This window comes from Notothenia rossii (genome assembly GCF_949606895.1).
Source record: "Notothenia rossii genome assembly, chromosome: 11".
NCBI classification, from domain to species: domain Eukaryota; kingdom Metazoa; phylum Chordata; class Actinopteri; order Perciformes; family Nototheniidae; genus Notothenia; species Notothenia rossii.
In genome coordinates, this window is record NC_136910.1 from 31,208,959 (window position 1) to 31,232,428 (window position 23,470).

General features: G+C 41.1%; 1 long non-coding RNA gene across 1 annotated transcript in view; it reads right to left on the reverse strand.

Moving 5' to 3' along the window:
* Positions 1–13,019: 13,019 nt before the first annotated feature.
* LOC307023996 overlaps positions 13,020–23,470 on the reverse strand; it is a 208,560-nt gene continuing 198,109 nt past the window's right edge. The window contains exon 2 of the long non-coding RNA XR_013803817.1: positions 13,020–14,017. This is a non-coding gene — a long non-coding RNA (uncharacterized lncRNA). The remainder of the gene's footprint in view (positions 14,018–23,470) is intronic.

Consider the following 23,470-nt stretch of genomic DNA (forward strand, 5'->3'; position numbering starts at 1 on the left):
CACTGTTATTTACTCACCAATAACACACAATTATCCTTATTTTTATTTATTGGTTTAATTCCATAATCTCAGGCTTTTTTGGCGTCCGTCAGGAACTGAATTTCAAAATAAAAATAACCGTAAACAGACGTAGGCCTATAAGGGACATTTCGAGCATCATTGCGATACACAGCCACTGAACTGATTACCCAAGATCCTCAGCTATGGTTTAAGCTCGCTGATTGGATGTTTTAGCCGCAATGCATGTAGGGATATGGTGTTAATGCGATACATTTATTTTAGTTACTTTGCAGATTCTGATTAATGATGTGAAATATAAACAACCCTTAAATCAGTTACACCTGGTTAAAATTCAGGGAAAGGTGATTGTCAAGTGCCAACAATCAGGAGAGATATTTGATAGTTGGTGCTTGAGAAGAAAAAACATTTATCTGCAATTGACATGAATGGAAACGAATAGTAAAGTATATTCAGTGCTCGTTATTCTCTACTAATAGTTAATTAAAGACTGTATAATGGCTATTTTCACATCCCTTTCAAGATTTCAAGATTTTCTAAGGTTTATTGACATATCATATATGGTGTAGTTATGCAATGAAGGAAAAACTTGGGTCGCAGCTGAGGTTCCTCAACAGTGCATTACAAGACATCTATCTATATGTGTGTATACCTCCACCATTAAACTGTCATATTCTGCACATTTCTTATACTATCTACATACATAAGAGTATAATTCATATGTATAATATCAGTTAAAATAAGTGCTTCAACATAGTTAACATTGCAGGAAAGCAATATATTAGACGTTAAGTACTTTGTAAGGCTTAAAATGTATCTGTAGATACCCCCAAAGCTTTTTTCTTATTTAAAAGAAGACCTTAATCTAACGTATTATTTAATCTTTAAATAAAGGTTAATTATTTTTTCTGTTTTGCACCTCTTCCTATTAATATCTTTGTACATCTAGCACTAAACTGTTTTATTGTAGAGATCACTTATAGTATCTTCTTGATTTTTTATATTCTATATTTCTATCATTGACCTTCTACTTCCCCCCTATGAAAGTATGTACTCTTTATATTTTTTTCATCAAATATAACCAGTGCATGACATTAAGGATTTTGGGAGATGGCCCTGTGGGCCATCTAAACTAATTTACAGATGGCCCTGAGCCCAATAGAGATTGCCCTGAAAAATGCGCGCGGACGAAATGGCACGAAGGGTTTGGGGGGCCTCCCCCTAGAACATTTAGATTTTTCCAGGTCTTACTGTAGATGCTGTCTGGTGCATTCTCTAGACTGAATTATAAGATGAACCACCACAATATTATATTGTACAATTTCAATGTTATTCTTCATTTCACTTGTTTGTTTGCTCTTGTTTGCTCGCTTGCATGCCCTGCATAGCTATAAGAAATACTTAAGTTGTTGGTCAAGACACTTTCCATCTGATGAAGGCAAATGCCTTCCCAGATGTAAAAAACTAGAAAACATTACATTCAGTTATAACTGCCAAAACAAACATTATTTACACTATTATGGCCCCTGTTATAAATGTTTGTAATGTTATCTACTGTAAGTTGGTCGAATGAATGCTTCCTCATCCGGAAGCTGACCGAGCACACCCGAGCAGCAGTCGAGAGGAGCCGAGCGCATCCGCGAAGCACACAACATGGTGACGTCGGAGTTCCCGTTAGCCGGCAAATCTAAATTTCTTCGGTCAAAATAATTTCCCTTTAGCGCAATACCGCTTCAGTTGCGCCACTTATGTGACAGACAAGAAGAGTATGTGACAGACAATAATAGTCAATTCTAATGTCTAACACGTAATGTGGAGAAAGAGATGTCCTGTCTGGGTTGATTGTGCGTTGATCTGTTGGTAATGCCTCGGGGTTCCGGTGGGCATGTAAACAAATGCATAATGCTGCGCTATACTTTGTGGCCTCACCCGGTTGCATAGCGACACTTATTGTTTAGGTGTCTTTTAATAGGCAGGTAGTCATATCATTAGCTAGAACTAGCTGGATCTGATCGATATGGACATAAACGCGAGTGAAGTCTAATCTGACGGGAGAGAGAGATCAGCTGCTGCTGACGAGTCGACACGCAGCTCTGCATGATCACATGCAGCGGTGGGCGGACAAAACACACTTCAGGTTAGAATATCACTCGTAGCTATTTTAATTACCTCTCAAACTACCTAAACTAGTTATAGATATGTTTAGTTTTACTGTCGGGTCACTCATTACTGGATCCGCGAGCTGCATGATACTGGCATAATAGATTGCCCGATCGGGCAACCAGCAGGTGAGGCTTCATTGCCCGAGCTAATTACTAGATGGCCTCGGGCCATCGGGCAGTCCTTAATGTCGAGCCCTGAATATAACACATAAAAACAATAATTCAATAACGTGCTTTAACCACTAGGCGGTGCACACAAGGTACACAGCCATAATAACTTTGTATTATTAGTGTAGGACACTTATGTATGTACAACATCTGAAGATGTGTAGTTTTATTCATGTTTTCACATCATTTTACAGCATATTGCTATACTATTTCAGACTCAGTATTTACATTCAAAGAAAATCAGTAATATCTTTAAAAACTGCAAGTCCTTTTATATCAGCTGTGCACCGTTTTGGTGTAAATATAACCTATCTATCAATTGGATAAAATATAAAAGTCAGCCGAATTAGTATTGATACTGCAAGGAGATGTATTGTGTGAAGAGAAATTGAAGATGTTGTTTAATTGTTGATATATTTATGATCCACGTCAAGTATTCAGTTTCGGCGGCATTTCTTCCAGTTTCTCCAAAGGCCCACTCATCAGGGCTCTATAAATAAAGAACTACGGCAGATCTGTAATATGTAACGCAGCCGAACCGTGTATTACAATGCCGTTATGTGATGACTTTCAAAGAGAAAAGCAAAAACACTTGGAATAAAGTATTATTTTCTTTTTAAAAAAAAGTTTTTTCGGATTCCATATTGCATTACCACCATATCCCTACATGCATTGCGGCTAAAACATCCAATCAGCGAGCTTAAACCATAGCTGAGGATCTTCGGTAATCAGTTCAGTGGCTGTGTATCGCAATGATGCTCGAAATGTCCCTTATAGGCCTACGTCTGTTTCCGGTTATTTTTATTTTGAAATTCAGTTCCTGACGGACGCCAAAAAAGCCAGAGATTATGGAATTGAACAAATAAATAAAAACAAGGATAATTGTGTGTTATTGGTGAGTAAATAACAGTGTGTTATTTAGAAAAGAATAACAAATTAGAAGGAAAAAAAGATTTTAAAAAATACAGATTTCAGTATTCTGAGCCCCATTTATTTTCCTCACAAACGACAAAAAAAGTCAGACATTATACGATTTAAAATAAAGACCCGAACGGACAAAAAGGCTGCAGGCACGAAACATACTACCAATAGAAATGCATTGCTTTTAAAATCGTTCTGTGTGACACAAAAAAAAGGGGAAAATCGTGTTGGTGAACACGAATCAATAGATTAAATGTCGTGACTATAACACGAAATGCCGTGAGACTGGGTTGTGTTGGTACACATCATTCTGTAGCTTATCAATAGCTCAGTAAAACCTGAACGTTGTTCTTTGCCGTAATAAGGGCTGCAACTCTGCTTGCATTATTCTCTCAGCAGCTGCTTGCGAGAGAAAGGTTCACACTTTAGCAACGTTCTTAAAGTGGTAAAAATCTGTTTCTGGAATTACGCCAGATAGTTTTGCTCGGGGATATTTGCCTCCTAGAGCTACGGGCAGCAGTGTTGGTCCTCCAGCATTTCAAACCCTTAATTCGGGGAAGACATATAATGGTCAGGAGCGACAACAGCACCACAGTGGCATACATCAACAGGCTGGGCAGAGTCCGCTCCGCCGCTTTATTGACCATAGCGGAGAAACTGTGGTTATGGTTCTTCAGAGGTGGTGTTATCTCTGAGAGCCCTCCACATTCTGGGTCTGGAGAACAGGGGGGCCAACCTCATGTCGAGGGACGGACCCCTGCCAGGCGAGTGGGCCAGCTTCACCTGGAGGTGGTGAAGCTGATCTGGGCCCGGTTCGGGAGAGCAGAGGTGGATCTGTTCGCCAGTCGGCGCAACAGTCACTGTGCCCTGTGGTTCTCCATGGCTCTGAGCGACGACCGGCCCTTGGGGGTGGACGCATTTGCACATGAGCCATGGCCAAGGAAGCTGCTCTACGCCTTTCTACCGTTGCGTCTCATTCTCCCTCTCCTGGGGAGAGTGAGGCGAGAACGTCTGTCAGTCATCCTAGTAGCGCCGGATCGTGTCAGGGCTCCGTGTTACTCAGAGATGACACAGATGAAGGTGGGCCAGCCCCGGGCGATTCCCCAGTTCTGGGGGGCGATGTCTCAAGAGGCAGGTGCAATCTGGGCGTTACCCACTCTGGGCCAACCTCTCCAGGCTTGGCTCCTGAGAGGGACAGGCTGAGAAAGGGTTGATTGTCTGATAGTGTTATTCAGTCTATCCAGGCAGCTAGAGCGGGATCCACCACAGCCTGTTACAGGCCGAAGTGGCTGGGATTCCAGCTCTGTGGTGTGAGGAGCGAGAAATAGAGCCCCTATCTTGTGAGTTGGGATCTATTTTGTCCTACTTACAGTTATTGGTGGACAGAGGAATTGCTCAGGGGTTTGACGGCAGGTCAGCCTTTTTCTCAACCACTGATGTTGCGGTTTTTACGGGGGGTCAGGAGGCTGCGCCCAGTAGTGCACGCCTCCACCCCGCAGTGGGACCTGCCGCTGGTGCTCGAGGCTCTAGTCTCAGAACCATATGAGCCTCTGGAGCTCTCCTCCCTGAAAGCACTGTCGTGGAAGACAGCATTGCTACTGCTTAACGTCAGCCAAATTAACCGCTCTGTCGGTGCACCCGAGCTGCTTGGTGATCCAGTGTGACCAGAGCGGGGCGACACTCAGACCGAGCCCCTCCTTTGTGCCCAATAACCTAAGGAGTGCGTTCAGGTCGAGGGCTATTCAGTTGGGGGGCTTTATTCTTCCACCCCATAGTGGTGCGAGGGAGGCTAAATTGCACCTCCTCTGCCCGGTACGTATGCTAGCGCACGGCTGCCCTTAGACGCACAGAACAGCTGTTTGTGTGCTTCAGGGGCGGGGTGACCAGGAAAGCCCTGTCCAATAAACGCCTGGCTGGCTGGCTCTGCGAGTGCATTGCACATGCCTACGGACAGGCGGGGAGAGCCTGCCCCGCGGGGGTCCGTGCACACTCTACACGAGCTATGGCTGTGTCAACAGCCTTATTTAACGGTGTGAGTGTGGAGGACACATGCACGGCGGCGTCTTGGTCAACGCCAGGCCCCTTCATAAAGTTTTATCTCTTGGACATGACTGGCTCCTTTTCATCGTCTGTGCTTGCTGGGGCAACGCAGAACTGGTGAGGAGGGAGGGTGGCTGTGGGTCAGTGACCCCCACCCCGGGCGTAATTCGCTTACGTTTTCCCCAGGCCCCCGGCCCCGGGGGACATGACGCGCACTGGGCCCATAGGGGCTTTAGGGCAGGAGGGGGGAGTCCTCCACGTCATAGTCCATACACGCTCTTCAAGTGGTGAGCGTGTCTGAGTGTGGGACATGGGGCACTTGCACTCTCCCCGTGCTCCTTAGGGACTCGGGAGAGGTGGTGAATAGTCAGGGTTTGGTTGTAACGGAATACATGTAACGGCGTTACGTAATCAGAATACAAAAATCAAGTAACTGTATTCAGCTCGCGTTACATTTGAAAAACGAGTAATCTGATTACAGTTAAGTTCGTAAACCTGAAGTGAATACATTTTGGAGTACTTATTGGAATTATTGGTGGAAATATTTCCTCACAACATTTAATATTCAATACTAAATGTACAGCCAAACCATCACAGCGCACAAAACCTATCAACGCCGCAGATGGAACAAAAAAGGGAGCGTTTGAAAAAAATGTGCGGGTCCGCTCAGTGAAACAATAACAACGAAACATGGAGGAACAAAAGTCTGCGTTTAAATCGTGGCGATATCGACACCACTTTGAATTTAAACAAGACCATGGGAAGAATATCACGGTCCAGTGTACCTTGTGTCTTCCTACCATCAATACACTGTCTGCATCAAAGGACTCCACGTCTAATCTTAAAAAGCACTTGGGAGGTAAGTCAACTTTGCTTTTTTTTGTTCTCTTTATTGTTGAAATTATATGAAGTCTGTTATCCCGACTTCGACAAAGTTACCTTACTGTTTTATAAAAGGGAAATAAACACAACGAACACACACACACACACACACACACACACACACACACACACACACACACACACACACACACACACAAACACACACACACACACACACACACATCATACCGGAGATCTCCTTTATAAAACTAATAAAAGGGGGAATAATCGGGCAGTTTGTGTGTGTGTGTGTGTGTGTGTGTGTGTGTGTGTGTGTGTGTGTGTGTGTGTGTGTGTGTGTGTGTGTGTGTGTGTGTGTGTGTGTGTGTGTGTGTGTGTGTGTGTGTGTGTGTGTGTAGAGGTGTGTGTGTGTGTGTGTGTGTGTGTAGAGGTGTGTGTGGTTAAAACACATCAGCATGCGGTCGCTCTTTAGCCTTCCTAATGATTCTGAAGGTAAACACAATGAAGGTAGTGCGTGAAAGGCACTGCGCGCTATTGTCCCAAGCTGCATCCCCAAAAAGTTGATGATGATGTTATGTTTCAGCTCTTGATAAGCCATTAAAACAGTAAAAACATGTTCAGTTTCCTTTTGCTTTTTGTTTCTCTTGTCCACCAAAACATACCCATATGTGATGGAAAAAGAAAGTAATCCAAAAGTAATCCATAAGTAATCTGAATACGTTTTTAAGACACGTAACTGTAACTGTATTCGGATTACTTTCAGAGCCATGTATTCAGTAACCAGTAACTCATTACATTTACAAAGTAACCCTTCCAACCCTGTGCATAGTGAGCCCATACGGGGCTGGGGACTCTCTCCGTTCGCCTATGTTTTTCCGAGCACACATCCGCGGGGTAAGCGCGTCAGAGTGTGCTCCGTCAGCCGCAGCCCCAACTTTCTCCACGATTAAGACAGAGGGAGAGGTGAGTGAGGCGCAGCGGCTGCTAACTAGAAAGCCGGCCAGAGACAGTGAGATGGAACAGTGTTGTTGAGGGACGACAGTGCGTGTATACATCGAGCCTGTAAGAGATGTAACGAGGGGTTACATATGGTAACCCTTGTTATATAAACACAGGCGGAGCCCTCTACTCAGGGGCACTGTCTGTCCTATGCTGCTTGCTGAAGAGAAGTGTAGGATGACAGTAAGGAGGCGAGGCCTCCTTTTATGCAGTGAGATGCACGCGCATTCAGGTAGGCCCGCCCCGGGGCCGGCTACGAAGTCTCAGTGGATGAATGCTTGCATGATATGATCAAAGGGAGTACCCATAGAGTCCAGTAGAGGGCTCCGCCTGTGTTTATATAACAAGGGTTACCATACGTAACCCCTCGTTTTGTGCATTTGTGTTTTAAGTTGCATACTCTCTTATATATGTTTGTTTTGTTTTGTTTTGCATAAAATTAGGATTATTATTTTGCTGTGCAGACAATAAGTGGGGGTAGGAGCTCAACACAGATGATGACTCAGGAGAGGTAATGCAGATAAGAGAGCCGATTGACAGAGAGAGAGAGAGAGAGAGAGAGAGAGAGAGAGAGAGAGAGAGAGAGACACACAAAGGGAGTGGACTCACTGCAGATCCCTATCCAGGAGTAAAGGTCACCTGGGCCAACTAAACACAGTTTGAACATCCTGAGCAAGCTAAAAAATAAAAAAATAACTCCAAAGCTTCTCAAGGATGTAAATGTTGGTGAAGCAATTTTAACAGATTTTCTAGACCTGTCCCGAACACCTTGTCATGGTGCTGTGACCTCTAACCCTTGAACCCCCACAGTGCTTGGATTGTCTTTCAGGTGTGAGGTGTGACCCTCTGTTCCTCACGTCCAGTATGCAGATAACTCATCACTTTTGGAATTCACTGTCCTAAAAATAAAAATAAATCACTTTTAATGAATTGTATGTATTACTCATTTAAGTGGTATTTTTTTTAATCTCACCTGCATGACTTTCTTCTTGTTTTTTCTTGTTGTGTTTCTGCTGCTTGTTTAATGCAGTATGTTGGATTGGTGCAGGCTAAGTAGTCTTCAAATGAGACGTTTTCTCTTGCACAACTGACAGGTCAAAAAAGCAAATTAAGCTGATTTGAGATAAAGCCGCTTTCACTGTGTTGTGATTTTGAAGCAGTTTTCTGCATAATTTCTTAAATCCACCATTGCTACCATAATTCAATGTTTGTTATTAAATGTTTCCACATTTATGCAAACATTCAAACTGATAACCAAAATATAATTAATAAAATCCATAATAAATAGAATAAAATAGGAAATATATGGAAGGTGATTTATGATTGGGCTAAAGGGGATTTTTTTTTTATAAAGATAAATGGTTGTCCGACCTACACCATTCTAAAGTCCCTGGACGGTGTGTTTAACGTGTTTCTTGTGTGATCTCACCTCTTCCATGCAGTGTTTACTGTATAGGACGGTGGCGCTGCATTCTTCCAACCTAAAATAATCAGTCATCTCACCAATAATGTGGAGAAGGTCTGCCTGATCTGTTGATGAATGCATCTGTTCAGACGCCATCCCAAAGATTATCAGGGGGTTAGGGTCCATATCTGGGGCGTCCATAAGTGGGCCAGTGCTGCCATCACTCAAAATAAGGTGGCAGGTGATTTCCCATTCAACCACTGGTGCTGCGGTCTTTACTATAATGTTGTTGTGGCATTGATGTTAGATGCAACAGGCTCCATGTTAACCTACAGCATGGTGTCACATTCACTAAATAACATTGTGTATGCTTTGCACGTTAGAATGTTATCAGTTTCTGTTTATCTCCTGCAGCCTGACATTGTTTTCTCTTATTTAGTTTTTGGTCTACAGATTCCCCTGTGATGTATTTTCAGTTGAACATGTGATATCTCTTTCACACACCTGTCTCTGACCACTTTCAAGAATCAGGAAATAGAATATAATAAATATTATTATAATTTTATAATAATAATTAATTAATTAACAATCTTAAGGATAAAGTCAAAAATAAATACCTAACACCAGGAGGCTGCTATAAATATTCATCACGAGTATTCAATTAAAACAGCAACCGAGCAACCAATGCCTTTCTCCAGACAAATTCAACTCAAATAACATTTATATGTACAGTTGGAAATTCTGATGGGATTGCTTCAACAAAAATCAGCATGTTTCGCCGCCTCTTTTGAAACTTTTCATGAATAACTGGAGGGGGTGAGGGCAGAAGCACTAACCTAAAAAGAAGCTGAACAGTATGTACCGATATATGAGCCGTACTACTGTACATGGTATCCCCTCCGTATATGGCATACCGTATAGAGTATGCATGTGCCGTGGCACATTTACAGCACAGACATTTGAGATATGAGAGGGCAAATGGTGGTGCTGCTGGTAAAAATAGAGCCGTACAGTTTGTCCCCACATGTGTGAGCTGCTACATGCACACTGTTCATATCAGACACCAGCTTAGAACTAATCTGTGGTTAACAAAAGTATAACATGTTTACCCTCTAATATCTCTTAATTTAAACATCAGCTTAAACACAAGTTATATTGCAATAAGTACTGTGAAATTGTATTTAGTGGAGGATTTATGTATATATTATTTATGTACTGAATCTCTGTTTAGTGAAAAAACTAAATTTGGATGGACTTTAACATGTTGGTGGGGGCCAGGATCATGGTCTCATCAACAGAGCTCGACTGGGATAGTCTGCTGCGACCAACCCGGTCTCACCAGAATGCACCACGCAAACAACGCCAATATAAAGTGAATGAAGCTGCTTTGTCGTGGTGCACACACGCATTTCTACAACGTCCAGCAGAGAGCTTTTATTATATAAAACGTTTTTAAAATCTACTTTATAGCTTGTAGTAACTCACGGGAGGCTTCTTTTATTTTATTTGTATTCATAATCATTTTTATTTTTTGTCAGAATGCATTATGGTGCATTAGTTACACATTTTTGTTCTCAAAAAACAGTGCATTGTGTGTAATACAACTGTGATTTTTATTAAATTAGTTAGTTTTTAAGGAAGGCCAGAGCTTCAGCTGTGTCAAATAGATTGTTCCCTTTAGTTAACGTTTTTTAAAAGAACATTATATTCCGATTTGATCATGTCCCCTTTATTGTATTACGGAGAGCAACGTGAGCGTCCATTCCCATTGGTTAACGCAGGATTTTACACCCGGAAGTAAGTATTCTCTTTACTGTCGATTGATTTTACAGTGATATCTGTACTACTCATCAACTCAAAAACACCAGATTATCCTTGTTGATTACACAACATTGATTGGTTTAAATTGTGTACAATGCTTTTGTAATTTTCCCCTTCGATTCGGAGAAACAAATATTTGTTCAGTTTAGGATGGGCGTAGATACTACACTACCCAGTACCCAGTACCTACTGTTTGCGTGGTGCTGACCATAGACTGTATATATAAATGGACGTAGGGTCCGTGAAGTCACCCATAGGATTCTGCAGAGTTGCCGAGAAGCCCTTAGTAGGCGGAGTCGGCCACTAACGGCTCGACACTGACGTCAGAGTTCAACTCCCGCCTACTCCAGCCTGCTCCAAATAAGGGCAAAGAGGCGGAGCCGAGGCGGGACCTGCTGCCACCGAGCTGAAAGTTCCAGAGCTAGCTGAAGCTACCAAGCTAAGCTAACATGCTCCCCATCTGCACACTGCCGTGGCATTTTGCGTTTCTAAGGTAAGCGGACATGAAACTATTCAGCAAAACTATAAATAATAATCTAAGTTATTGAGTTTTTAGCATAATACTTCAGAATCTTAAAATCCCTTAACGTTTGTATGCAATTGTGCTAAATTCAACACTGGAATCAAGCAAATATTAATATGTTTGCATGACATTAGTTATTTATATTTTGATATCACTTAATTATACGTTTAATACATTTAAGTCAAGCTAAGGTACATTTGATGGTAGCTAGTTAGTGCTCTTACCTGTGAGGCCTCCTCCAAACAGCATAATAACCAGACTGTATCATTAAAGGCCATGTAATGCATCTAACACAGGTGTTTTTTAACATGTAGTTTAGATATCACCAGAATAAAAATAAATAAAAATGTTTAAAGTTTTGTCATAATTAAATGACATATACGTTAAAAACCGATGTTGGTTCCGAAGTTTGCCGAGTACGCCCCCGATCACTCCCGAACGAGCGGTGACGTCACACGTGGCAAACATTGCCATTTGATCAAATCAGTCCGAATGGCAAGCAACGCGATAACTTCAGACAGCGACAGCGACAGCGATCATTCAAGCTCAGATTCGGTGGGTTATCTGGATACAGTTACAGAAGTAGAGAGTCAACCAGCTAGCCTTTCACTTCAAGGCATCTTGCCTTATAAGTACGAGCCTCCTGCCCAGCAATCGAACAACGAGGCAGAAACTTGTGAAAGAGAAGCGGATTCCGCAGCCGGCGAGACTCGAGTCGGCAATACTGAATGGTAAATTCTGTTTTATTTAATTTGACCTGCACTAAATGTCGATCTTAATTTGTCATCTGTTCCTCACACGTCCGGCAGATATTGTTTTGTTTTTTAATGTTATGTACAATATTCAGGTGTACATGTCAATGCTGTGAAAGCATGCCCACTGCAGATGAATGTGTATGCTGCAGAGAGATCTGGCAGGTGATGGAACAAATAGACAGTTTGCAACCTACTGACCAGATAGCAGAGTCCTGCATCGGGTCGGGTATCCGCGGGTACCCGACGGGTGACCCGCAAAAAAGGTGATTTGCGGGTGGTATTTTTTCAAACGCTTTTTTCCGGGTTCGCTTCTGGGTAAAACAAAGATGATGCGGGTCCGGTTGCGGGTGTTGCATAATAAATATATTTAAACAATAATAATTTAGTTTAATGTTTAAATCCTCAGACCTCTCCTCCGCGTTACCGAGCATAATCATAACCTCTGCAGTGCATCTATCTGCTGCTGAGCGCACCACATTCTGAATGGCTGAGGTGAAGCTCTCTATAGGGGAGAATACAGCATTTTCAATAACTCTTCCTCAAGAGCGAAATCCAACGTCTGGGAGGCTTTTGGTGTCATCCTAGATGGAGAAAATAAACAACATCCCAGGCTTTTTGAGCCAAATATGCAACTGCGTGTGTTAATAATTGCACGTTGTCACTGCTTATAGGCCTATATATGCGGGTTCGGGTCGGGTTGCGGATCATGTGCCGGCGGGTCGGGTCGGGTTGCAGAACTAATTGGCAATATGTGCGGGTAGCGGGGCGGGTTCGGTACTGCACGTCACGGGTGCGGGGCGGGAGCGGGTCTTGAAAATCAGACCCGTGCAGGACTCTGCCAGATAGAAGACACCAACGAGAAACCAAGGTGCATTATTAGCCACCCAGGCTTTAGAGAAGGCTGTCTCAGTGTTTGGACACTGAAAATAGCGTATCTTCAATACAAACAACAACACAGAGCCGTTGATGGCACACTACACCAGTAAGTAAATATTGATTGACCCAACTGCCTATTGCAGCTTTGCTTTCATATAATACTTTTAGTCGCTACAGATATGGTACACTTTTAAAGATACCATTAAACTCTTTCAAGCAGTCAAAAACAGCTTGGCTTTTATTTTTTCTGTGTATGCAAGTTCAATGTATGCTTGGGAAAAGAAACAACTACACATGTGAGGAAATATATAAGAGGTCTATGATTCTGTCAAGCAGTCATGTAAAACCTCATATTTATTTTGTACAAGTAAAATACAAATATCATGTTATAAGCCAATTTGTAACCATTGCTACATAATAGTACTACATAACATTTTATTTTTCTCCAAATATATTTATAATCTGTATACTTTTTTTTCATTAGGAAGTATCGATATACAGCTTATCGACAGTTTGTACGTTGGTGCTGGGGTGTACTCGGCCCAAAAATCAGAATCCCGCTGCCTGCATGTGCTGTAACCGAGATACGGAAGACTTACCCTGAACCGGGAGGCCGCTATCAGGGATTTCAATGGCCAAATCTGTAATTTGACATAAGTCATGCAGCTGAACTGGTTAAAATGGTTTCGCATGATGTAAATAATTTACAAAGTACATCATTTACAATATTATTTTTCCAAAGAAACATGTAAATAAAACAACATTTTCCAAATCGCAAATTTGTAAGATTGTATTAATTTACTGTTTGATAAATAAAAAAGGGTTCTTTTGTTAATTTTTCACTTGTAACATTTTATCTTTATTGCAGTGTACATTAGTCTATTTTGGTATATGTGCGAGCCCACAAATAATTAAAAGTGGTAAAAATAATAAAGATATTCAGACGTAATTCATTTTTGGCCTTACTTATTTCACTTCAACTTTTATATATTTCAGTCACTAGGCAAGTTCACTGTACTCTGGTGACATTTAGCTCAAGCTGGCATAACACCTGTAGTAACTTAATTCTGACCCGAGTTTTGTGCACAATCTTCCAGCACCCATGATCAATGTTTATAGCAATCAGGAAACATTCACAGCTCACAATTACACATCGCTTCCCCATCATGAATTGTTAGATAAAAAAAGTTTAGCGAGGTCCGGTTACACATATGTTGAGCGAAAATAGCGGAAGGATACAAAACAAACAATCCAGACGGGGCTGGTGTTTGCCACGTGTGACGTCACACAGCTGGGTTAATGGCTGGCAAGCTTTTTGCTACCGGAGCAGAATAACACGGGAAAGTGGCACACATTTCATGTTATTTGGGGGGTATTTATGGAAAGAATCATTGATGTTGATATGTCAAATGAAACAGTGGAAAGTGATGAAGCGATTTATTAACACAGAATAACATTTATTTTGGACATTACATGGACTTTAAAACTAAGTACCAGTTCTAGATCCTTGACTTTAGACAAACAATTCAAAAGACAACATGTATTTAAAGACCAATCTTTATTTTAATGTGCCTCTTAACCTGATATATTAGTTATAAAGTAATAGTATTGACAATCTAAAAAAACTGAGCAACTCAACAGTCACCTTTATGTTTCTTATTGTCTAAAGCATTTATTATTTTCATTTTCCCCCTCTCATAGTCAGTGTGGACGGATTGAGACAGCGTGGTGTCCAGAAAGCTGCAGAGACTTCAGGGAGAAACCTCCGTGTGATGGACGTCCTGTCTGTTGGTTTGGAGAGGACTGAGGGTCTTTCCTCTGCGAGTCTTTCCTCCATCAGGCCTGATGGAGGAGCCCATGCTGGGCAAAGCTGATACCAACTGCACAGGCCTAGTCTGTCACTTTATTTGACTAAATGTGTTTACTTATACATTTAATAGGTTTACACCTTCTGTCCATATGTGCTTTTTATTTAAAACATGTTTGATTAACTTTTGGTTCACATTTCAATAAATTGTATTTGTATTTTCACTCCTTTTGTCCATTATTCTTACTGAAAATGTTAGATTACACATTCACATCTGACTGAAGATTGGCCTCATTTATTTGTGACATTGCAAACTCTGCGGCACAAGACACAAGTGATGTCAAGCTCCTAAAGCGAGGCAAATACAAATAATCAGCTGATGGAGTGATGTGGAAATAGGTGCATTCCATCAGCTGACTGTTTTTACAATAAAAGTAGTTTCTTAGTGTACTGGTCTTAAAATCTCATAGCTTTTAATTTTCCTCTTGGATGTTCTTCTTGACCCTCAGAGAAGGAGAACATGTTGTGTCTTTCAGGCATGTCCTTTCCTAACAAAAATTACAGGAAACATAAAACATATTATTGCAGAACAAGTGTGTTATTTATGAAAGTGCTGTGTTTGTGTGTTTAGGGGCTGTAGATATAATTATTTTGTAATTGTAATGGTTTTTTTTTATTTCAACAGTGAGCTACAAAGGCAATCAGATTATGAATGAACAGTATGAAGTTCATCAACATTGAAATGTATGTTATTATCAAAATAATATTTAACTGTTATCAAAATGTAGTCCAACTGTAGAAGCTTGCTCTGTTGTCTCACTGAAAGAATAACTTTTACCACGTTTTTTACAGACAATATTGAGAGATAAATAGTAGCAGTTCTCACTGTTTTAGATATCTTTGCCTTTAATACATTAAATTAGAAAGCTGACAAAATCATATTGCTTTTTAACATCTAAATGTAACTTTTTGCATGGAAAAAACCCTCAACTTCACTGATGTGTAGGTGATCTAGTATTGTTTAATGGAATGTATATCAGTGTATTAAAGTCAATACTTCATTTATTTAAACCAATATCTTTCTTGATTCTTTGTACAGTATGAAAAATAGAGTCTTTATACCTGTGCTGAAGTTCACTGCTGTGATGAGTCCAGTTCTGTCTTTCACTCTCTGGTCCAGCCTGTCTGCATCACCTGGACACCTTAAACAAACAGATATATATGTAAAGTACCATGTGTACAAACAATATAACTGATTCTCTTCTGTTGAACATGGTGGATTGTGTATTGTCCGAGTCAGGGTCCTTTTTATTTTACTGTAACTTTGGAAGTTTTGTTACCAATGCTTACTGTTTATTTGATACCCATTTGGTAATGCAATTAATAAAAACAACAAGGTTTGGGTTCGTTCTTCAGATGACTGTGACGTTAACGTGTAAGCTCAATAATGAACTCCAGCTCAACCAACCATATTGTAATATCTAAGTAATCATCTTGAAATATGACATTAATAATTGTAATATACACACATCTTATTGTGAGGTTGATTTCACATACACTACTTCGACATTAGCTTGTCTACATACTTGAGCACAGCCAACTTAAATTAACCTTAGCGATGCATACAGTTCTTACCTACATAATAAAATATCTCTCTAAGTTACAAGGATGACCTTATGTTATCAACCTCAAACAGAAGCCGTTTGTTGTACAGTATTATCCCACTTAACGCTTAACACTTGTCTATTTCGTTTTAACCTTTATAAATATAGTCTATGATTTTTACTTGGAGGCTACTATTAGCATCGTTAGTACCGATGTAGCTACCACTCGCTTACATGCTAACCCAAGCCTTAACATTAATTACATAGCTGATTAAAATCATTAACACATAAATAAACAGTGGCGGCCGGCCCATAGGGGCGCTAGGGGCGCCGCCCCACCTCTTCCCACATTACAAATAAAAATTAAAAAAGTTAAAATTAAAAAATATATATATCTTTTAAAATATATATATTTTTAAATATATTCTTTTTAATTTGAATTTTTTATGAACAAGGTAAATATTATATAATTGGTATCAGTAAAATGTATAATCTACAATAAAATCTCGGGTGGACCTCAAATCTTCTAGGGGGGTCTGGGGGCAAGATTTTTTTTTAATTGTTGTACTTAAATGCATCAATCTGGTGCACTTTGAGGGGGAAATAAAGAGAGAGACTACACCGATATGAAACAGAACTGTATACATTTATATAATCATAAAATCATAATAACATGGCCATAACCAATAACATACCATATCCAATATGAAAAAACATTGATACTTGTTTATTTATTTGTTTTTGGTTCATTTATAGTTGTGAGTGTGTCTGGGCTCCTGAACCAGCCTCACCTGTCTCCCCCCTCTCCCCCTTCTCCTCTTTGAGGCAGCAGCAAAGACTAGTTTTAGCTCTCAACACGTTTTTAAAGTTTATCTTACCTTTTTTCACCTAGTTAACGTTTTTTATTATTATTCATGCATATTTTACTTATCACTCCCCCTTCAAATGGAAATATGTGTTTACATGAATGGTGACCAACTGAGAACTAAGTTAACTATCTAAACACTCAGAGAGTCCTTTACCTCACCTGAGCTGTAGTTATCAGTCTCTCAGTCTGACAGGAGAGGACTCTCCTCCACCTTGTTGTTGAAACACTTCCTTATATCCGTTAGCGCAGCTAACTAGCACCAGATGCTAACAACAACAATAGCCTACACGTAACCGGAGCACACGCTTTCTCTCTCTCGCTCGCGCCACACCTACACACACACCCTCCCGAGCTTGAATGACACACAGAGACCAATCGAGGGCATTAGCGTATGGTCTGTATGAAAGTGGTCATGTCGGCAGGCCACATCATTTAGACAGCCAGTCACCCTCTGTGAGGCAGAGTCAGACCCACATTTAAGCAGCGTTGCGTTCACAATACATACATTTAAAATATCCTCAGGCCAGCAAGCCACTTAGCAGGCCAGGCCATCGGGAAACCCCCCGGTGCTCCCGATGGCCAGTCCGGGCCTGTCCATTGCATTGCATTTGTTAAATAGGTTTGTGTCTTACCCAGGGGTGAAAGTGGTTTGAATTTCTTGCAGGTACTATAATGCTACCCCGACCTTCATTGGTTCATATTGTTCTCCTCCCGCCCCCAGCTGAACACAAACTTCAAATTTGTAATGCCTTTATGGGGTAGAAATTAGAAACACTTGACAATATGTATAGTCAATTATTTATTTTCAATTGTGCATACAACTTGTGTCAAAACTTAACAGACCATTAGCAAGGCATGTTGAGGGAGGTAAACTACACACTTTCCCACATTTTCCACAGAGGGCTGAAGTAGCTCTCCTCTTCTGTGTACCGGCGAGCCATGCAGCTTGTTGAGTTGGCTGCTCTTCTTCCTTTGCCCAGCCAGGTCTTCACATAAGGCAGTGGATCCCACTGTCTGCATGGTGGTCCCACAGAGCTGATGAAGAGGAGATTTGCTGCATTTTTTTGTTGTAAGTTTGCTCCTATACTCAGTTATGATGTTATTCATTATGCTGAACCCCCGTTCACAGTCAGCATTGCTTGGAGACAGTGCGACTGCCATGAGCAACTTCTTCATTTTGTTGGGAATGTTTCTTCCTCCACTGGCCTTGTATTCTGTGAATCCAAGATGGGCCCATTGTTGGTTCACATGTAGGACATCACACAAAGCCCTCACCTCATTATCTCCAAATCGAGGATTATCATGGTCCCAGTTGTCAGGGTTGAGGACTGCCATTTGATTGATAAGGCTGTTATAAGCCTCTTTTCGGTTGGCTGCAACACTGGCTTGTGCTCTGTTTGCTGTGGTTGTGAAGAGTCTTTCTTTTATATTGTCTGCCACTGCTCGGATTAACTGAGCAGAGTCAATGATGGGAGACCTGCCAACTCTTAAATCATCTCCCTTGAATTCCATCACTTCCTCTGCCTGACTGGCATCAACTGCATGTTGTCCTGGGTAGCGATTGAAACTTTCTATGCGTTTGAAATACGTCATCATGATGTCATGGGCCTTTGGGAGTGTGGTCTTCCTGTTCTGAAGAATTTCTGACAAGTTCTTAAGTTCAGTCAGAACATCTGCCATCAGTGCAAGACTTTTCAGGAAGTTGATGGAGCACAACTTAGAAAGCAGACCTTTGAATTTTGCCCTCTCTCTGCTGTCCCTTGTATCATCCTCTGATGCCTCACGGAAATGTTGTGCCAAGGCTGGATAAGACTGCCAAACTGCAGAGACTGCCCTCCATGAAGAAGCTACCCAGCGAACACTGAACACTTTTCCAATCCTCCTGAGGGCGATGTCCAGGTTGTGAGCAAATTCACTCAGCTGCCGCATGTTTTTTGGTGAATGGCTATATAATGAATATAGGCTGTCCATGAATGCCTGGAAGTCCTTTGTTCCCCCTGTCACATCCAGTGCCTGGTCAACAGCAAGCTCCAGTCTGTGATTAAGGCAGTGCCATAGTATGATGCCTGGGAAGTCATCCTGGAGCAACTTCCCAACACCTGACTTCACTCCCAGCATGACACTGGCCCCATCACTGCAAAATCCAATGAGGATTTCTCTCAGCAACTCAACAGTGAAGCCATTTTTAAGCAAGCAACACATAATCTGTTCCTTGATATGAGCAGCAGACATACTATCCAGCTCAACCAGGTCCAACGGAAAGGCAATGGGCTCCATGTCTCCATCAACACTAGCCTTCAGGAACACAATTAGTGTTGATTTGTGCCCAACACTGGTTGACTCATCAGCCAATACTGTGATTTTGCTCTTGGTCTCTATTATCTTTTTTAGAAGTTCCTTTTTCATCTTCGATGACACATGTTCAATTATGTCAACACAGACAGTTTTGCTATGCAAAACACGCCCCAAATCAGCAGAATTTTCATGCTGCAGGTCAATCAGAATCTCAAAGTCTGTGAAAGGCTTGTTGTTCTTGGCCACATAATAGACTGTCATGAATACCTTGGCAGTAGACTCAAACACAGACTCCTGACTACTCGTGTTCATGTTCAGAAGAATATCTTTATTTGCTGTCTGAATAATCTTGACTGCTTCATTATGTGCTGCAGAGTTCTTGTGTTCACAGATTTTTTTGCGCAGTGATGAAAGCTGGACATCCCTTGATTGACCAGCTGGGATTATCTTTCCATCAGCCCACTGAATAGCAATATTAACACCACGGGATGCCATGACACCCAGATCCTTCACATCATGGCATGGGGTACAGCCTAGCCTTCCATTGTGAGCATACATCCATTCATTTTTCTGTTTGAACTGTTCATATTGTTCTTCTTTCCATATAGAAGGGTATGCAGTAGGGCTAGCATCACCTGTGGTGGCTTCTGAGGGACCTGCGGCCACTTCTTCTGGCTGAGTCTCCTCTTCCTCCCTCTGGGCCTCAACTGTTATAAATTAGAATACAAAATGTATAACTAAATTCAGCAGACAGTCAAAAATGTACAAGTCTCTGTCTTTCTTTGGATTTTCAGAATATTGGTTACATAAATTAAAATACTAATAAAATAAAATGTATGCGACAATGTGCAGATTAAAATAGAAGATATCAAAGCAAAATATTTAATGTTAAAATAGTATGCTGTGTACATGTTTTGTCCTGAGTAAGATAGCCATTGACTATATAGAGCAGGGGTGCCCAACCTTTTTTGAACCAAGACGGCGGCGAACGTTGACGGGGGGAGGTTATTAACTATAGTTATTTGACCACAATATTTGAACACAATTACAGTTTATTTTATTTTCAACTATATTCTTCTTCTTCTTCATATTACTACTACTATTATTATTATTATTATTGTTATTGTATATGTAATATTTTTCACTCCCTTCTCTTTTTCAAGTGAGGGTGCATAACATTCAACTGGGACCCTTATGCACCCCCGTAGAACCGGGCCTGGAGGTGGCCAAACTACGGCCCGCGGGCCACATGCGGCCCGTTGATGTGTTTAATGCGGCCCGTCCAATATTAGTATAAATGAGCCAGGGTTCCCGCGTTGATCTTAAAAAGCCTTAAAGTCTAAAATACAACGATCCAATTTTTATTTATGTTATCCCCCACTGTCCACACGCCGCGCGCGCCGCGAAAAGTCCCTTCCTCCCTGGTCGTCGCAGGTGCGCGTGGACATCGCCCCGCGCGCGGGAGAATGAGATTACAACAACCCTCAGCCCGGCATGAATCAAGACGGAACCAAACAATGCCCCCCGGCCCGGCTGTCACATTGATACATCATTGTGGCCCCTGAGCCAAAAAGTTTGGCCACCCCTGTTGTAGGACATTAACGATAAAACAGAATATTGTTGTTCTACTTTTAGACATCTCGAGATCGACTGGGGATCGACTGGTTGGGCACCCCATATAGAGATATACAGTTTGCTAGTTAGCTAACTTATTATATTCATCATGGCCATGTTCATGTCCATTCTCTGGGCTAAATAAGCATCATCACCTGTGTCATCTGTGGGCGTTGTTTTTCAAATTTTAAGCACATTCTGAGTTTCTTCATCTCTCTCCTTTCTCTTAAACATCTGAAGAATCGTCGTTTGCATTTTTGCTTTAATTACCACGTAGCCTAATTTTCTAGCTGTCATTCAGTCACTCCATTATTTTCTCCTCCCGCTGTTCTGATCAAGTGGGAAAAAGCTAATATGTGACCCGCTCTATCGAAATCAGTCGCAACGGCTCATTTCAAAATAAACGTGGATTTGCGTAAAAAAATAGTTTTTCGGGGTTCAGGTGTTTTGTTTGATTTTAAATAAACAAAGTCTTGGCTTTCAGAATATAAAACTTGTTTCGACAAATTCAGATGATAAATACAACTTAGAAGCTTGTAACGGCATAATTACAAGCGGAGAACGGAGTAACTTGAGGTCACAGCAGGCATAACAGCAGCCGGTGTTTCTTGTTAGTGTGTTCCCCGGGAAACAAACACAATACGCACAAACACAAAAATACACAAACACACACACGTATACACACACACACACACACACACACTCGCGAGCTTCCCCCAGACCAGTAATCCAAACCAAAATATCTGCCATTCGTAGTATAAATTCCACGGGTGGAGCTGTCAATTCTTCCTGGTCCTCCGGACCGCCTGGAAATCTCTTACCGGTACTAAGGACCGGGTAGGACCGGCACACTTTCAACACTGGTCTTACCTACTACTACTACCTACTTCAGCACGGATTCCAAGGTACACCTTTTTCATACTTTACAAAGAATGCATAAAGTAATGACTCTAATACACTGATATACATGCCATTAAACCTGACTAAATACTAGATCACCTGCACATCTGTGATGTGGAGTGAACTTTCTTAGCAAGAGGTTGCATTTACATTTGACCAAGCAACATCACTTTTTTGTTCCACTTTCACATTTCAATGTATTTAAGGCAAATATTATTGAACATAGTGAGAACTACGACCCTTTGTCTCTGCATACTGACTGTAAAAAACATGTTAAAAGTGATTCTTTCATTAAGATAACCGAACAGAGCAAGCTTCTACAGTCGCACTAAGTTTTGATAACAGTTAAATATCATTTGAATAATACATTTATTTCAATGTTGATGAATTTAGAACGGTTTATTCATAATCTGACTATCTTTGTAATACACTGTTGGATTTAAAAAAACACAATCAAATAAAAAAATCATTAAGTTTATAGCCCCTGAACAAACAAACACACCTCTATCTTAAATAACACACTTGCTCTGCAATAATATGTTTTTTGATATTTCTGTTAGGAAAGGACAGGCCTGAGAGACAGGACTGCTTCACCATTTTCTCTTTCTCTGAGGGTCCAGAAGAACATCCAAGAGGGAAAGGAAAAGCTGATGTGATGAGATTTAAGGACAGTAGGCTACAGGACATTCACTAAGAGACACTTATATTGTAACACAAAGACCTGCACACTGACTAGTTTTGTAGTCTAACAGGAACTTCATTTGTGTGTTGTTTTGTGTTTTACTTTGCACCTCAGGGACAGTGTGATCATTGTCAGGCCTATAAAGTTTGGCAAGAAAAAAAAGTCAGCTGATCAAATGCATTTGCCTCACTTTATGAGCTTCACAATACTTGAGCCTTGTACCGCAGAGTTTGCAACGTCACAAATAAATGGTGCCAATCTTCAGTCAGATGTGAATGTGTAATTTAACATTTTCATTAAGAATAACGGACAAAATGAGTGCAAATACAATTGATTGAAATGTGAACTAAAAGTTATCAAGCATGAACCATTACCATTTCTTTTAAATAATAACGAAATAATATACACAAGTTAAACTAAATGTTAATCTAGGCCTGTGCAGGTGGTAACTATGCCCAGCATTGTCTAAATTCTGTAGGTGCAGCAGGGGGGTATCCTACACAGAAGGATTTTCGTTTAGCAAGATAACTTCTGGGATTTCCGGTACTACGAAGCTGGTTCACCTTTTAGCGGGCTAGATCTCCATGGTGACTTATCCTGGAACCTAGTCTGTGCTCCGAAGCAGGATAGGTTCCAGGATAAGAGATCAACTCAGCGAAAGCACCACGCTTGCTGACTAATCAGAGCTCAGTGTGCGGAGGAAATACAGTTTAAACTGCCGTTGCAGGAAAGACGGCCGGCCAAAATCACCGACTGTGTGAACGTGAAAATGTATAGAAGATCACCTCCCATCTTTAGAGCAATTGGACTATTATAACTATTATTATACTATTATGTTAAGAAAGCTTAATTAAATATCTGCCACAACATAAGTAACCAGATCAAAGTAACATTACGTTGCCTACAGTCCGCGGCACTGTGAGTGCACACGTCGATGTGTCCCATTATCATTCATATCAAATCATATCACATCATAATGTATCATATATTTCCTTATCTGAGTCAGCTGAGCCGTGTCTGGCTGTGCAACACTCACAGTATCACATACTGTATGCGTAAGTATTATTTTAAGCAACACATTAAGTTGACGAAACACTTGAGTCAAATGCAATTAAAGTCAGATCCACTCGTGTCTTGGACGGGGCAGTGATATCATAAACCTGTTAATG